Raw genomic sequence first — 17,560 nt, 5'->3', positions numbered from 1 at the left:
AAATTAACCCTTCACGAGAAGCAAGATGGCGTCTCAAGGCGGCGGGAGCCGGGGCATAGGGAAATGTATATGTGTAATAATGTAGAGTCCATGGTCCAGGATGGAATCCCCGAGCAGGAAATGTTGATTGTGCAGGAACACGGACTCGCCCAACTAAACCCAGAGCCCGAAATGGGTGCGGCAGCGGCCGCAGTGTATGACACCTCCCCCCCCCTCTCCACCAAAACCCTTGCTGAAACGGCTCAGCTGAGTGCACCCGACGTGGCCCAGCTATGCGCATGCTGGCGGCAATGACAAATGAAATAAAAAACGAAATGAAAGACATGAACAAGCAAATGAATGAAGTGAAAACGACGATGGATGCGAATACACAACAAATAAACGAAAAGATGGATACAAAAATGAACGGAATGGAAACAAACATGAAAGAGCTGCGGGGTGAGACGCAGAACATGGGCCAATGCCTGCAGGCGGGCATGAAGGCAGTGAGCAGGGAGCTTAAAATGGCGACTCCACGTGTGGGAGCAAACGAGCTGGGTGGGGGTGCAACGGCTGACAGGCCCGCGGTGGAGGCGGGTGGAAAAATAATTCGTGGAACGTGTTGGGCGAGGGTCGTGACGATGACCGAAAGGGAAAAATTAAATGGGGAGACCAAAACGTGTGAGACGAGACACGAGGTGACGACAACAGAAATAATAGTTGAGACAAGGGAGGTAAAGGGTGAAGAGTTGGCAGAGACACGGGAGACAGAAAAAATAGAGGGAAGACTACACGATGAAGACGGGGTAAGTGACGCGCACGCACACACGGAGGTAGTGGAGGACAATGGGGCTGGAGCTCGCGGAGCGTGTAGGGACCCGGTGCGAGCAGCGGGATGGCCTCCCTCCAGGAACGAGGGGAGGGAGTATGCCCCCTTGAGGCGAGTCACGACCAGGTGAGTTCGGTCGTGCTTTGCGAGGTTGAGGGGACGAGTGCTGTGGACGGGTGCACGGAGAGCTTGGGGGTGTAGAGGCCCCGGAGACCCTTGTGGGGACACAAATCCCCAGTGTGGTTGTCCCTGTGTGTGTGGTGCAAGGTGTGAGTGCGGCACCGTGTGTGGAAGCGACCCCGTGTGTGAGTGGTGTGGTGGCGATGGTGCCGGAGTACGTGCTTCCCAGCACGCCGTGTGTGGATGAGGCACGGAGTGTGAGTGAGGCACCGCGGGTTAGTGCCCCCGCGTGTGTGGGTGAGGCACCGTGTGTGGAAGAGACCGCGTGTGTGAGTGTCGCCGTGTGTATGAATGAGGCACAGCGGTTGAGTGCCCTCGCGTGTGTGGGTGAGGCACCGCGGGTGAGTGCCCCCGCGCGAGTGAATGGAGCACCACGTGTGAGTAGTATGGTTTGTGTGAGTAGTGAGGCACGCGTGAGTGAACGGCCGTGTGCAAGGTCGCTGTGTGCCAGGGAGACCGTGTGTGTGAGAGAGCGGTATGAGAGGGAGATGTCGGTTGGCATGCGGGAGCACGCAGCCGCGTCTCCCGGTGTGAGTTTAATGGTGTGGACTGTGTGCGTCGTAACACGCAGGTGTGCGTGGGTCGAATGGCGACGACGAAGGCGACAGAAGAAAGAAAGCCGAGTAGCGGCTGTGGTTGTTTCGAGGACCGTGCCGGGTTCACCCAGCAGTGAGCACGCGGTTCGTGCTGTGCAACGCACGAGACCACCACGTGCTCGCTTGCGAGAGTGAAGTCCCGGTCCGGAAACGCACGCGGTGGATTTGCCGATCCCGCGGACGGACAAAGTTTAGGCAGGTAAATGGATTTGGACCGGACGGGTTCTCCACGCGATCGTGTGTTCAGCTCCAACGGGCAAAGCACATGTGTTCGCGTGGGAAACCCCTCGAGACATGGGGCTTGTGTTTTTTTTATGCGCACGGTGACGTCATGGCTGCACGTGTGGTTGGAATCCGGCAGGAGGGGTATCTCTGCCGGATGGTAGCGTCCAAGGAGGGACGAGGAACACGTGCAGCTGCATGACGTCACGGGCAGGTGCAAAGTGTGCGAGCTCTGAGTTGCCGCGCAGGTGCTGCGCATGAAAAAAAAAAAAAAAGCAAGCCTCACTTTCGGGTGTACAGGATTCCTGGGCAAGGGGTGAAAGACCCCCTTACCTGGGCACAGGATGGAAACTAGTTAGGGGGAAGGATTAGGCTAGCTAGGCCGACTCCATGGGGCAGGGGTAAGTCCGCATGGAGTCCGTGGAAAGGATTAGTTAGAGGGGTTGTAGCCAGATTTAGGTTGGGAAATAAAATGAATTTTTGAGTTTGGAGACATGGACAGACTTGTGGATGTGTAGAGGGGACGTAGCTTAGTTACGTAGTGTTAAAAGGAACGTGCTGTAGTTTAAGGGACGACGTGGGAGCACGAGTTAGTTAGGGGATGTAGTTAGAAGAATGGTAGAGTTCAGTGGTGTGTGTGTTGAAGAGTTGGTGAGTTATGAGGTGAAGACATGTTGAGTGAGGTGGAAGCATGTGCTTGGTGAGTGAGTGAGGCCAGCGGGTCTGTGTGTGTGGAGTGAATGGGGAATGCATGGTGCGATGAGTGATTGGGGGGAGGAGTGACTCCCGCCCAAGGAACCCCGGGGTCAGAGTAAAGTGAGTTAGCTGGGTTAGTCAAATTGAAAAATGGAGGTCGTTTTGCTGTTGGTGGGGATGTAGGCTCGAGACCCATTTGGAGGGGTGCAGGAGCCCTGTTGACGGGCTTGGGAGCGTGGCTGCGAAAGGTGAGTATCGCTGAGTGGGTACCCCGGGCACCAGGCTAGTCGGCCGCGGTAGGCCAAGGGCCCATGGGGGGCCGGGATAGAGTAGTGGGCACGGGTGCGCCTGCTTGGTGCAGGGGCCCGGGGCGCCATTAGCCGCGTGGGCAGTGCAGTGGGCACGGGTGACCCTCGGAAAGGGGCCTGGGAGGCCGGCCTGCCACGTGTGCGTTTCAGGGGAGGTGCCATGGGGGGCACTCCCCGGTGTTAGGGAGCTGGTAGGCTCGGAGGCAGTGTAGTGCCCGGGGGTGCCATAGCGGGAGAATCGGCAGAGGGTCGTGCCTGCCAAAGTGAGCCACGTGTCCCAGCCAGGAGACCGTGTGAGGGCACGGAGAGAAAATTGGGGGGCGAGGCCCGAAATTGTAAGGACACCAACACAGGCGACGGGAATCTGGGTTGTTAGAACCAATAGTTTAAGCGAGAGGCGCTTGTTGAAAGCCCCGGGGTAGTTTAACAGTTAAATGGTTAGGATAGATTAGGAGATGTACCCCTCCGCACCATCCATCCCCTCGCTGTCATTGTGGGCCGCTGGACCCACTTTGGTTAAGATCGCCGAACTCTGGGGAGGCCATTCTGAGGCCGTTGGGCCTCGACACAGGACGTTAGCTCTCCCTTATTCCCCTCCGGGAAGGGAACGTAGGGGTTGGGAGTAGGCTAGGTGACAGTATAGGTTAGCCGAACAAGGACGATAAAGGGGGTTAGGGGACGATTTATAGTGGGAAGTAAAAATAAAAACAACAAAAAAAATAAGTTGGGGCTAAATTGGGGTTTGACAAATTAAGGGAGTGGGTATGTACAGTGACAGGCAAAGGCGATAGGTTGGGAGGGAGACAGGTAGGTAGGTCCGAGCCCGCCTTCCAAGTGGCCAGCACCACCGCACTCCCTCCACCAACCTCCACTGAACGGCAAAGGCTAGCCAACTCCATCGGCTGGCCGTGTTTTTCTTCGAGGCGGAGGCCGGCCAACTTCATCGGCAGCTGTTGTTGTGCTGCAAGGCCTGTACCGGCCAGTTCATCTGCTGGCTGTTTTCTTCAAGGCCTGTGCCGGCCAGTTCATCTGCGGGCTGTGTTTGCCTGCAGCGGCCTTCTTCTGCGGGCTGTGTTTGCCTGCTCACCTTTGCCATGCCATGCCCACTGCCCACGTTCACCAGCCCCGTTCAATTTTTGCTTTCCCCCCCCCTGTTCATTTCCATGTGCGCCAGGATCCGCAAGGCAACAGTTTGCAAGCTGCAAGAACTGCCCTGTTGGCAGCTACAACACGGGCCTGCAGTGGCGGCCCGTGCACCGTGTTTGCGTTCATGCATCCATTCGTTGTGCTCATTGCGTGTGCCATTTGAGCTGGCACGGAGACTGCGTTGTGCAGCCCAAGCACCGTTGTGGTTCACTGAGTTCAGTTCAAAAGGGAAGGCCTTGGACTGCGTGTGAGCAGCCAGCCACGTTCCCTGTCACCTGCATTGTTTGAGTCAGAGACTGCATGCGGGCAGCCTGGCTCCCTGCTAACTGCTTTCTTTTTGCAGAGTTCAATGATCCTGGGCCATGGTTTAGTGTAAAATTTGTAAGTTAAGGTAAGATGTACTGTAAATATGAGTGCGCCCCCGGCATGTCTGTCTAGCGCCGGCAATTTTATTTAAGTCGTCCGTGTGAGTGAGTTTGTTTAGATAGTTACGCAGCCCTTAGGTTATTTATTTTGGGGACACGAATACCATGAATGTCGCACTCAGGGATCCGTAGGTAAAATGTACTAGGGGAAAACTACACATGATGGCACACGAAAATTTGACGACTCGGGACGAGTCTGTAAAAGGAAGGGGGTAGTGTTGTGGTTACCAGATTCGCAAACCACCATTCAGGTCCCTTAGGTGAGGTATCTCGGTAAGTGCATGTGTAGTTAGGCCCAAACCCGTTGTCTAGTGGGAATACATGTCATTTATACGTGCTGCGACTCTTCAGGATAGCCGTTTTTCTTTTACTATCTTTATTTTGGACCAATCGCCACCACCACCATCACAACCACAACAACAACCACCAACCACAACGCCGCTTCACCACAACCGCCATGACCTTTACCGTCACAACTCGCCACCATCGCATCACCGTCCATCTCGCGCCACTCATGGGCACCGATGCTGGACTCGTGTAGGGCGCACGTTGAACAGCGTGTACAAAATCACGGATTTTCTGCTTCAAAAACGGATCCAAAACGGCACACGCCCACTTTTTGCCGTCCAATCGGTGAGCGAGGGGCGGGTGGCCCCGCCCCAGGGCGATCGATATATGCAAATTTGTGGATCAAAAGCCTTCACGCCCACTTTTCTCGGGCCAATGGGGGAGCGAGTTGAAAGGTCAAAGGGAGGGGTCAAGGCGAAGTTACGGGGGGATAAAAGGACGGTGTTCGTCAGTCAAAGGAGTAGTAAAAGTCGGAACGAGGAAGGAAGGAGTCGGGCAGTGGTAAAGGTCGGAACGAGGCGAAGGAGTCGGAACAGAGAGTCAAGACTTCGCGGGCGGTGGAGCTGCTCGTCGTGTGCGTTGGGTCGGAACGGGAGGGGACGAGCTGTGGAGAGGCGGCGAGTCGGACGAAGGGTGCTCGCGTCGTGCAAGGAGCTGCGCGCGCCCGAGGGAGGCCGGCAGCGCGACCTGGCCGAGGTGGAGACGCTCGTCGCATATAATAAAGATCCTCTATACCCCGAGCATCAGCAACCCCCCTCCTGTTTCCCCCCGCGCTGAGATAGTGCGACCAAGGGGGCCCCGTTCCCACCCCCTGCCAGGCACTGTCCACGAGGCCCGCGGGTTGCGGGGCCATCGCCGCTCCGCGTCTCATCACCAGACGGGTAGGCCCGACCAGGTCTCGGCCCCAGGCCTACCTCATTCTTGAGGGTATTTCTTTTCCTTGGTTTTGGGTATGTGTTGTCGGCGCCGTCTGTGAAGTAGAATTGTATAAGTGTTGCCGTGTGCTCGGTAGTCGGTATTAGCTCTGCACTGTGTTTTCACTTTTATGTTTGCTTTTTGTGTAAATGGAATTGTGTTTTCTTTTTGTGTGCATTTGGTGGAATTGTATTTGTGTGCTTCCCGTGTGCCGAGAATAAATGTGCTTTATTGTTGAACTGTTCTCCCGCTTCGCTTCGTCTTTTCCCCCATTGAACCCCCATCTTGCTTCACGTAAAGGGTTGGTAGTGGGCTGAATACGCCCGATAATTAATCGAACCGTCGAGGTCGACGATAACACCGCTCGGTTATTCTGATAGTACGGAACGGGTCGCTCAAGTGGCCCGTGTCCGAAGTCGACCTGCGGCGAGGTGCGATCGCCCGGTCTACCCTCCGCGTGGGTACTTAGGTAGTTCGAATTTGGCGAGCAACCCTATCCCACGCGGGGGCTGATTGGCTCGATCGCGGTGAGACCGAAAGGTCCACCCGTGACTGGTTCCCGGCGTTAGTCCGAGAGGGTCACGACTGGATTGTCCGTCCGGTGGGCGACGTGCCGCGATTCGAGTTACGTGGCCGTCGCACGCCGGCGGGCGCGAAGACCGCAACAATATATATAAAATATCAACTATTTACAACAACTTCTTTAATGGCTTCAATTATTCCCACATTCTTGTGCGGTCATCCTGGGAACGTTTCTGGTCCAAGACTTTCATGAACTGACTGGCTCGATGTTTGACTAAATTGACATGAATTTGGTCTTGGATCTTGCAATAACTTGCCTCCTCTGTGCAAAGGACAGTGGCGCTTTAACATCCGTCAACCACCAGTGCTGGCAGACGGGTTTTCTGGCTTAATGTCATTCCGTTGGACGGCGCACACACTGATACATCACCCTGCATTTGAAACACCAAGGGTGACCGTTATTATAGTTGGGTCGACTTTCTAATCTAGGCTTGACAGCTCAAACAAAGACAAGTGTGCATACTGCTAAGCTATCTTGCAATTAAGCCATTTCGAATGGACACAGTATAGTCAGTCAAAATGAAAAAAAAATAAGTGAATCAGTATTTAATAATTTCAATTTGTGAAAAACTGCTTAATGGTGACTAACCATTTCAAAAGTACCCATTCAAACTGTCATGAAATGAAAATCGGAGGCAAAAAGCATGTATGTGCTCTCTTTGTTCTGCATATGATAATATTACATCGTTTTTGATCTCTCTACCACTCCAGTAAATTCAACGATTCCCCCTTTCCTTACCTTTAACACCTACCTCCTCCAAATCCTTTAAAAAAAAATTTCCCTCCCACTCCACAGCGCAACTTTGAGCTGCCTCCATTATCTGCTTTCGGTTCTCTATTATTTTCACCTATTTACAACCATCCCCATAACCACACTGCCCCCCCCCACCTCGCCCCACACACACTCCCCACTCTCAACATATATATGATGTATATGAATTTTGTTCTTATCTACAAATTCAAGCTTAAACAAAGATAAACATCGACAAACATAGATACCAACATAGATAAATAAACCAAAGTCAAAAGGTGACAACCTCCATGAGTGAACTGACAAACAGCTCCTTTTGGCTGATACTACTGTTTCCTTCATTTCACAAATCAACCTCAAGGTGAAAGGTGAAATAAACTACCAACCCAACCTAAAAATTCCCCAAATGCAAACTATAAGAACACATACACATATTCAATGGGGGGGGGGGATCTAACTACCGTATATTAAGCTGTTTAAGGAAGTTGATCACCTTCAAAGGTGAAGTAAATCAAATTGAAAACTCTACTCACAATCTCGTGGAACAATATTTTTAATGTGGTGAAATAGCCGAATGAAAAATGATAAAGATTGTGGAAAAAGCATGTTCTCCAATTTGAGAGAAATTAACTCTTTGCAGTGCATATTGTGAAGTTGTGGTGCAGTGGCTGTCCAATTGGCATTGGCATTCCACAGCAGTCCAAAATATTTGGTGTGTGTGTGTGTGTGTGTGTGTGTGTGTGTGTGTGTGTGTGTGTGTGTGTGTGTGTGTGTGTGTGTGTGTGTGTGTGTATATATATATATATATATATATATATATACACATATACATATATAAAATACATATACATATATATATATATATATATATATATATATATATATATATATATATATATATACATATGTATATATATATACATATGTATATATATATATATATATATATATATATATATATTGTTGTGGTTGACAAAATTCGCAAACCACCAATCAGGTCCCTTAGGTGAGATATCTCTGTAAGTATATGTGTAGTTAGGCCCAAACCCGTTGTTTCGAGGGAATAAATGTCATTCATTCGGGCTGCGACCCCTCTAGATAGCCGTTTTTCTTTTACTATCTTTATTTTGGACCAGCCGCCATTACTACCACCACCAACCACGTCTCAACAGCCATCACACAACAACCACCAACCGCAACGCCGCTTCACAACAACAGCCACGACCTTTACCGTCACAACTCGCCCTCGCAACCATCGCATCACCGTCATTCCCACGCCGCTTGTGGGCAGCGATACTGGACTCATGCAGGGCGCGTACCGAGCAGGGGTGCAAAAGCGCCGGCCTTTCCGAAGAAAACGGATCAAAAACAACTCACGCCCACTTCTGTTCCGTCCTATCGGTGAGCGTGGGGCGATTTGGCCCCGCCTCCAGGTACGTTGGAGTGTGGTCGCTATATGCAAATTCATGGATCAAAAAGCATTCACGCCCACTTTTCCTCGGTCCAATGGGGAGCCAGTTAGAGGTGAAGGGTCGGAGGTAAAGGGTCAAAGGTGAAGGAGCGAGGCCACGGGGGATATAAACGACCGCGTTCGTCAGTTAAGAGTTCGCAGTCAGGAGTTGTCGGTGGAGCTGGGAAGAAGTGGTAGTAGTCAGAGTGAAGAGGACGGAGCTGTGGAGAGGTGGCGGCGGCGAAGGCGGTCGAGGGGGTGCTCGTGTCGGAGTCGGGGAGCTGCGGAGGGAGAGGCCTGCGGCGCGACCGAGGTCGTGGTGGAGACGCTCGTCGCGGGACCCGAGACAGGGAGATATCCTCCATCCCCCGAGCATCAACAACCCCCTCCTGTTTCCCCCCGCCCTGAGATAGTGCGAGAAGGGGGCCCCGTTCCCACCCCATACCAGGCAGTCCCAGTGAGGCCCGCGGAGTCGGGGCGCCAGCGCCTTTTCGCGGCTCTTCACCAGACGGGTAGGCCCGACGCGGTCTCGGCCCCAGGCCCGCCTCATCCTTGAGGGTGGTCCTTTTCTTTTGCTTTGGGTATATGTGTTGTCGGCTCCGTCTGTGAAGTAAAACTGCATAAGTGTTGCCGTGTGCTCGCGTAGTCGGTAATAGATCTGCATTGTGTTTCTCTTTTATATTTGCTTTTTGTGTAATATTGTGTTTCTTCTTCCTTTACATTTGCTTTTGGTGTGATTGTATATGTGTGCTATCCATGTGCCATCGCGAAATAAATGTGAATTATGTTGAACTGTTTTCCCGTTTCGCTTCGTCTTTTCCTTTATTGAATCTCCATCTTACTTCACGTAAAGGGTTGGTAGTGGGCTGAATACGCCCGATAATTAATCGAACCGTCGAGGCCGACAATAACACTGCTCGGTTATCCCGATAGTACGGAACGGGTCGCTTAAAGTGGCCCGTGTCCGAAGTCGACCTGCGGCGAGGTGCGATCGCCCGGTCTACCCTCCGTGTGGGTATTTAGGTAGGTCGAATTTGGCGAGCAACCCTATCCCACGCGGGGGGCCGATTGGCACGATCGTGGTGAGGCCGAAAGGTCCACCCGTGACTGGTTCCCGGCGTTAGTCCGAGAGGGTCACGACGGGATTGTCCGTCCGGTGGGCGACGTGCCGAGATTCGAGTTACGTGGCCGCTCGCACGCCGGCGGGCGCGAATCCGCAACAATATATATATACACATACATATACATACACATATTGTTACGGATTTCAGAATCCGGTCTGATGAATGCATCCACACATCCAGGTCCTCAGACAGTTATTTGCTTAAATGTATGTTCAGATTAGCCCCATCCCCATGTCTAATGGGATTTTAAATGTGATGCGTTGAGAAGGGTAAATAATAGATCCCCTCTCTTATGGAAGCTTTTTTTCTTTACGACAGACACATTTACACACATTTATTTCACGAGCTCTGACGCGTGCCCTTATTTTTCCTCAGCAATGTTCTTTCACAAGCTCCGACGCCCGCCTGTTTTTGAGAGCGCACGGGTTGTCATGGTAACCGCGTGCAAGTGGGGCGAGGTGAATTGGGGTGGACTGTGCCGCCGAGACGGCCCGGAGATATAAAACGAATTGGAGGTCCGTTCTGAGGACAGAGAAGTGAAAGGAAAAGAGTCGAGAGAAGTAAGAGAAAGAAAGCCAGAGAGGAAAAGGAGGAGGAAGCGTGCAAGCCCACAAGTGAGCAAGCGAGCGTGTGGTGCGCGTGTGGGTGTGAGCAGCGATGACGAGTGAGGCACGGGTCGGTCACCAGCGTGTGCTGCGCGTGTGAGTGTGAGCAGCGATGACGAGTGAGGCACGGGTCGGTCACCAGCGTGTGGTGCGTGTGTGGGTGTGAGCAGCGATGACGAGTGAGGCACGGGTCGGTCACCAGCGTGTGAGGGGCGGGTCAGTCACCGACGGACCGTGTGGATCACTGGACGTCACCAGTTTTGTGAAGTATGAGGAACTGCCCGTGTCACAGCACCAGGGTCTAAACCCATGACAGATGATCTCGGTGCTATCCCAGACGTCGACTGGCATTCAAGGCTGTTTGCGAGAGAGTGCATGGCAAGGCTGGGTGCTGGCGACGGACGTCACACACACACACACACACACACACACACACACACACACACACACACACACACACACACAGTATGCGTGCGCGCACAAACATTGTGTGTGTGTGTGTGTGTGTCCTGTCTGCCGCCACCAGTCGTTATCTCCATACGTGGGTCCCAATACTGAATGGAGCCTACCCTGGTCTCGAAGCACCCATCTCCAACCCAGCAAGGAACCACGACAAATGAACCAAGCAATCTCCTCATTCATGCTCCGTTTCCCCCTCCACCGGCCGGTGTTCACCTGATCTCTCCTGGGGACATCCCCGTTCACCTGGACATAGCGCGTCACTGCTACCAGTCACCATCTCCACACGTGCTCCCATCGAACCTCAGTCCCATCCATGCACGGCACGAGTTGCACCATGGGAGGGAGTCGGCAAAAGGGAGTCATCCTCAATACTAGGGAGTCAACAAAGCACACCAAGCTGCATGGCTCAGGCCATGTACCAAATGCCTCAGCCTCATTAAAATGGTTATATTTGGCGTGGTCTTCGATCCCACCAAAGTTCGGTCCTACTCATCCTCAGTGGGATGGAGTTGACAAATCCCTCCAGGCTTCACGGCCAGACCACCTCCGAAACACATGTTGACCAGCGTGATACAGGGCACCACGTGCATGGCCTTCGGCCACATCGAAGCTACCGCAGCTGAAGGCCTTTGTCACATCGCAAACGCATGTCGAACGTCATGACAATAGGCACCACATACGCTATCCTCTGTAAATCCAAAGCTGCTGCCCTTATCACAATCTATGCTCACACCAAAGTTGTTGTTCAGCATGGTCTTTGGTTCCATCGGTCCCAAACGAGAGGTATGTGGCAAAGTGTGCCACCTCCTCTCGCCGCCATGATGGTATGAGTGTGTGTGTGTGTGTGTGTGTGTGTGTGTGTGTGTGTGTGTGTGTGTGTGTGTGTGTGTGTGTGTGTGTGTGTGTGTGTGTGTGTGTGTGTGTGTGTGTGTCGTTAGTTGTCATCTCCATTTTCGGGTTTGAGGAGATGGAATGAAGTCCTCCCAGGACTCACTGTATCCACTTCCGCTTTGGTAAGCGATCACAGTTCATGGACCAAGCTGTTCAAGTTCTGAGTGATCTTTTCAGGGTAGTGTGTGGGGGGGGGGGGGTGTCTGCTTGCATCGCTTCGGAATTCTTCTTAAATATTGTGGCCAATTGTCCTTGAAGTATAGTTTGATGAAGTGGATGTCGGCCTAACTATAACATTTTCACATCTAATTTAACCATAAGTTGATTTTGTATCTTGAACGTGGATTTGGCCATCCACACCCATTCCAAAGTGTTCTTTCGCCTGCACAAAAATAAAAAAATACCAGAAGCTGATGGTTCAGATCGATAATGAGGGTTAAAGGTACATTTTCTTTGGAAGTGGGAATGGAAGACCTTTGTGGTGCAAATATGGCTCTATTATTTGAGAATTTCTGCATGCAAATATCACGAATGAATCTACAACCTCAAAGCCAGGTGCAGAATGTAGTAGTAAGGAAGGGGGAGTGAATCACTTACCTTCTGAAGTGCAGCTTACTCTGACTCGCAGCAAGCAAACTCGTCTCACAGAAGCACCTTTCAGGTCAGCTGAGTGCACTTGGCAGGAGTAAACTTGCACTTGAGACCTCCCACAGGGATGTTGGATGACAAATGGCCAACATGACTACCCGCTTACGTTCCTGTGCTTTCCCTCCTGGAAGCAGAATAGTTCCAACATACCATTACCTGGCCACATTATGGAGTAAGCATCACTTTGCAAGATGTTGAAATGCAAAACACATTGAGGTAAACATTAAAATTGGGGAAGGGAAGAGGTCAAGAAGACATTGAGGGGGAGAGGAGAGTCGAGTTACAATTGTCTGGACGTGCATTGCCACAAATAGTTTAAGCATGCAGAGCTGACAGATGCAAACTAAAATATTCAGAAATATTTTAAAACATTAGCAACAGACCCAATAGTTATTGTGATCTAAAATCAGAACAATTATGTTTTGCCCAAATATGCTCATCAGCAAGTTGAGACAAAAAAATTTGATTCACGACTTAAAAAAAAAAATCACGACGTGTGAGCTCTGAGATCGGTAAAACACTAACAACTAGAACGGGCACTCATAGAGCGCATACCTTCGCCGCCACTACTTTTTTTGTTCTTGGTATGAGTGTGGGGAACTGGTTTCATATGAATGGTCTTATGACACAAACCACATATCTATAATGTCATGACCCCCCCCCGACTTTCGGGGGCTACGGACTAAACAACAATCAACTCACGTCGTTTTGGCGAGTCTTCACTCGCAAGCTCGGTGAATACAACGTTTCAACAAGAGAAGGTAATCTCGTTTGATGCTGGTTTCATGCAAATCGAATAAGAATTGACTGAGTTATGCCGAAAACCGCATATTTTTCAAGGGCGTGACCCCCCCTCGACATTTTACCCCAACCGGTGACATGTGTTATGACGTCATTGTGTCACAAGATTGGGCATTAAATTCTGAACATTTTGGTGCTGGGTTCATGTAAAGCGGACAAGAATTGACCGCGTTATGACAAAAACCGCATATTTTTCAAGGTAGTGACCCCCCCTGACCTTTGACCCCTAACCGGTAACAAGAGTATGGGCGTCATCGTGTCATATTGCAGACCACAAGATGAGGCGTTGAATTCTGAACATTTTGGCGTTAGTTGCATGCAAATTGAATAAAAATTGACCGTGTTATCGTAAAAAGACGATTTTGACCTTTTCGTGACCTTGACCTTTGACCCGAACGATCCCAAAATCTAATCGAATGCTTCCTGGCTAATAACCAATCATCCCACCAAATTTCATGCAATTCGGTTTAATACTTTTTGAGTTATACGAATCACAAGATTACAAATAAATAAATAAATAAATAAATACACGCCGACCAAAACATAACCTTTCGCAGAATGTGAAGGAAACTAGAATGTTACTCGGTAGAGCGCATACCTCCGCCAGGCTGAAACAGTTCATGTTTTGTAACCCACCAATAGGCCAGATCTGCATCTAGATCTTAACCCAAATCGAATCGGCTTGTTCATGTCACCGAACCAACTCATCCACCATGTTTTGTCACAACTCGTCCACAACTTTTTAAGATATCATACTCTAAATTGTTTTCGGTCCCATCTCTCAATGGTGAAAAGTCATTTTAAAAGTTAATAAACTATAGTATCCGGATATTCACCAAATTCTAATCACTTCGTCCTTGTCCCACTTCCAACCAGCCCACAAAATTTTATCAGAATCCATCCACAACTTTTTGAGATATCCTGCATAAAAACAGATAAACAGACAGACAGGGGGTGAAGACATAACATCCGTCCATCACAGATGGCAGAGCCCCGGTGAATAATAAAGTTAATGCCAGTTGGTAGCAAAATAAACAAATAAATAAATAAATATCAGGATTTAGACTTTTACATTTTTAGATCCTCGTGGAGGATCTCTAAGTCTTACGTTGTTGTTCTTGTGGACTTTTTTGTTTCACAGCCTACAGTTTTCATCGAAACTTCCTGAAACTTGGCGTACATATGTAAAAATACCCTGCGCAGACAGTGACCATCTCCGATTTTGAAAATTCCTCCTAGAAAAAAAGTTATGACGTCAAAATATCTCCGCTAATGGAAATCGCCTAAAAAATTATCTCCGAAACTCGGCAAGCTTTTTGAATTCTGTTTGCGGGAATCAAGCCGGGCATTAGCACAGATAATATTTATCGCAAACCTGATACATCACAATGACGTCATATTCGTTTTTATGACGTCATCGTTAAGAGGACGAGGATCTTAGCTCATTTGAGCTTGTTATGTTAGAAGTTGGAAGAAGAAGAGAGAAGAACATATAAAGACAGAGACAACAAATAAAATTATAAGGGAGATAATGAGTCAGGCAGACAGGCCACACCAGAAAATACGGTAAACCTTTACCATGTAGAGGCCAGTGGGGCAGATGAACGAAACGCTTGTTTTAGTGTGTGTGCCAGACCTGGTGATGGTATCTGTCAGCGTGAGACTGCAGCACTGAGATGTTTGTTTCTCTGTCTCCAAATGATTTATCCCCAACATGCATCATTTCTGGAGAAAATGTTTTTCTTTGCTAACAATCCATTTGTTGGCTCTAAAAGTATTTATCATCCATCCATTTGTGTGCATCACGTGGCTGCAGGTTTTTCATCATTGCGGGGGGAGGGGGGGTGCGAGAGAGGGAAATGAGGCTCGGCAGCGGTGTACAACGCTGATGCAGTGCCCCCTGTAAATTGGGGCAGAAATTTGGAATTCCTTCAGGTTGCTGGTGATAACTCCCCCAATCTTGGTGAAACACACCATATCATCTTTAAGGTCAACCAAATTATGCTAGCAGATAGAACACCAAACATAAGGTCCATCCAAAGCATGCTAACGGCTTTGTAAAGTGCTGTATTGATTTATATCTTATTACTTGGTGAACATTTATTTTCGCCAATTATGTTAGTCTGTAGCGTGTGTGTGTGTGTGTGTGTGTGTGTGTGTGTGTGTGTGTGTGTGTGTGTGTGTGTGTGTGTGTGTGTGTGTGTGTGTGTGTGTGTGTGTGTGTGTGTGTGTGTGTGTGTGTGTGTGCGTGTGTGTGTGTCACCATTTTTGGCCACAGTTTTCAAGCAATCGTTCTGAATTTTTTTTGTATGTAGTTGACTGGCCAAGGACAGCAATGCTTAATTTTGGTGAAGATCCGAATCCGGATCTTGATGTGAGAATTTTCTCAGTGATTCTTCACCATTGAGAGATCAGGCCAAAAACGATATATAGCACAATATCTCAAAAAGTTATGGACGGATTGGGACGAAACGTTGTGGACAGGTTGGGTGTGTGAAAAGGACTAAATGATTCAATTTTGGTGAAGACCTGAATCCGGATACGAAATATATTTAATTTTTAAGTCATACTTCACCATTGAGAGATGGGGCTAAAAACGACATTGCATGATATCTCAAAAAGTTGTGGACGGATTTGGATTCAACTTGGTGAACATGTTGGGTGTGTGACAACGACTAACTGATTCGATTTTGGTGAAGATCTGAATCCGAGAGTTTTTCAAGTGATTCTTCACCACCGAGAGATGGGGCCAAAAACTATGTATCACATGAGATCTCAAAACACTTGTGGACGAGTTATGACAAAACTATGTGGATGACTTTGTTTGGTGACAAGAACAAGGCGATTCGATTTTGGTTCAGGTCCGAATTCAGATCCGACCTATCAGTGGCATACAAAATGTAAACTATTCAGCCTGACGGAGGTATGCGCTCCATGGAATGCCATTCCGGCTTGCCAAGTGTCACTCTATGAGTGATTTTTTCATTTTTTTAAAATCATTATGTCAGTCATTTTTAGATGCTTATCAGTTTTTTTTTACATGGGTCGTTGAAAAAGTTATCCAAGAGAAATGCTCACAATAGTCCAACGCTTCCCCCCACCCTTACGAATCATCTACTCTTAAGGATTGGGAAATAAGATTTGTTTAAAAAGTCAGCATCTCATGGACTCGGTATCTTTGTCATTGAACATTTAGAATATCCCATGCACCTATTCTATAAACTGACCACACCCATTTAACTTTTACTTGTTGCAATATTGTTCTCAAAATATATACCTTATTGAAGTCAAGCAGCCAATACACGTCCTCGCTTTCATCAATTTTGCTTAGCAATCAGTCAACGCCATCTTGTGGCAGTTAACACATTTACCTCTTATTAGTTAAGTTTCTTTCCCAGCGTTTGTAGGGGATTTCCCTCCCCCCCCCACCCCAAGTACGAATGGATAAATATTTTAAAGAAGTTTTCTGTAACAATAAACTAGTTCTGTTTGAAGTTATTGCTGTTGTAGTTTGAGAGTTAAAGATGCCTTCAGGTATTATCCACATCAGCTTCAATAAGTTACTGATGGGTGTATTGGCTTGAATGTGCCTGAACCATTCAGATCTCTGAAGCGAGGCAGAGACTATCCAGGGGTGCCCTTCCATGGAGAGGCCTTGTGTTGTAGATAGGCTGAGGAATGACAACTTAATTAAACCAATGGTACCCTGGTTAACTCAGAATATGCTGTTCCTAGGACCAGACGTGGGTGCATCTAAATTGTGGAAGTTATTAAAGAGTCCACAAAATGGCAAGATACGGCAGTGGTCATGTGTTGATATAGTGCAATGTGATTGGTTGTCTTGCAAGGAATCAGAAAATGCTGCACCTGCGTAAGGACTATACAAGTAGAGATGGTGATATTGCTGTAGTGCGATATGACTGTGTGGTTAATATTATGGATCTTTGGAAGGAAATATCACATGACAAGCAAATATAAATCACAATCTTAGCTAGTGAAGCTAATCGATGTGGCAGATTGCAGTTCGACATGTTTCGGCAGGAGCTACATGCAAGACTTGGAGGGGGATACATGAAATTGGTATTGTTGATAATATGTGGTTGAGGAAGAAAGTTCAACTCTCCAAAAGTGACGTTGACTACTTCAGGACATGTTCTGGGAAATGACCAAGCTGAAAGCACAGGTGTTAACGTTTCTTCAAGAACAGCGAGATATGCATTCACTCAAAGTGTTTTCAATGGATGTGTAGCTGCCCAAAAACCTTTGCTGACTGCACGTCCCTTTGCCTCGCTTAATTAAATATTTTCGGTAAAGCAAAATAGTTGCCTATGTGCACTGCAACATGTGTGAGGAGATGCCTCCATAAAAGGTACCTTTTGTAGATATCGTTACAATACCGTTTTCAACGACTTAGATGCATTTGTTCAAAATCACTTTTATAGGAAATGCAGGGACTAACTACGCGGGGTGGTCACCAAGTTCAAGAAATGGAATGCAATTGTAACAAGGATAACAACTTTTCTTTTTCAACAAATGTACTTCATTTGTTCGAAAAATGATTTCTTTACCAATTATATAGATGTATATTTAAACTAGAAAGCA

General features: G+C 48.6%; 2 long non-coding RNA genes across 2 annotated transcripts in view; one reads left to right on the top strand and one right to left on the bottom strand.

The window, feature by feature from the left end:
• LOC147028551 (uncharacterized) overlaps positions 1-17,560 on the bottom strand; it is a 119,924-nt gene that overhangs the window by 41,047 nt on the left and 61,317 nt on the right. Inside the window, exon 4 of the long non-coding RNA XR_015057604.1 lies at positions 12,107-12,281. This is a non-coding gene — a long non-coding RNA (uncharacterized LOC147028551). The remainder of the gene's footprint in view (positions 1-12,106; positions 12,282-17,560) is intronic.
• Positions 1-17,560, top strand: part of LOC147028552 (uncharacterized) — a 144,185-nt gene that overhangs the window by 91,836 nt on the left and 34,789 nt on the right. The window lies entirely within an intron of this gene.

The sequence above is a fragment of the Eptatretus burgeri genome, chromosome 4 (assembly GCF_056783735.1).
Source record: "Eptatretus burgeri isolate ZD-2024b chromosome 4, Ebu_testis_v1, whole genome shotgun sequence".
NCBI lineage: Eukaryota > Metazoa > Chordata > Myxini > Myxiniformes > Myxinidae > Eptatretus > Eptatretus burgeri.
This window is presented reverse-complemented; position numbering and strand designations above follow the sequence as displayed.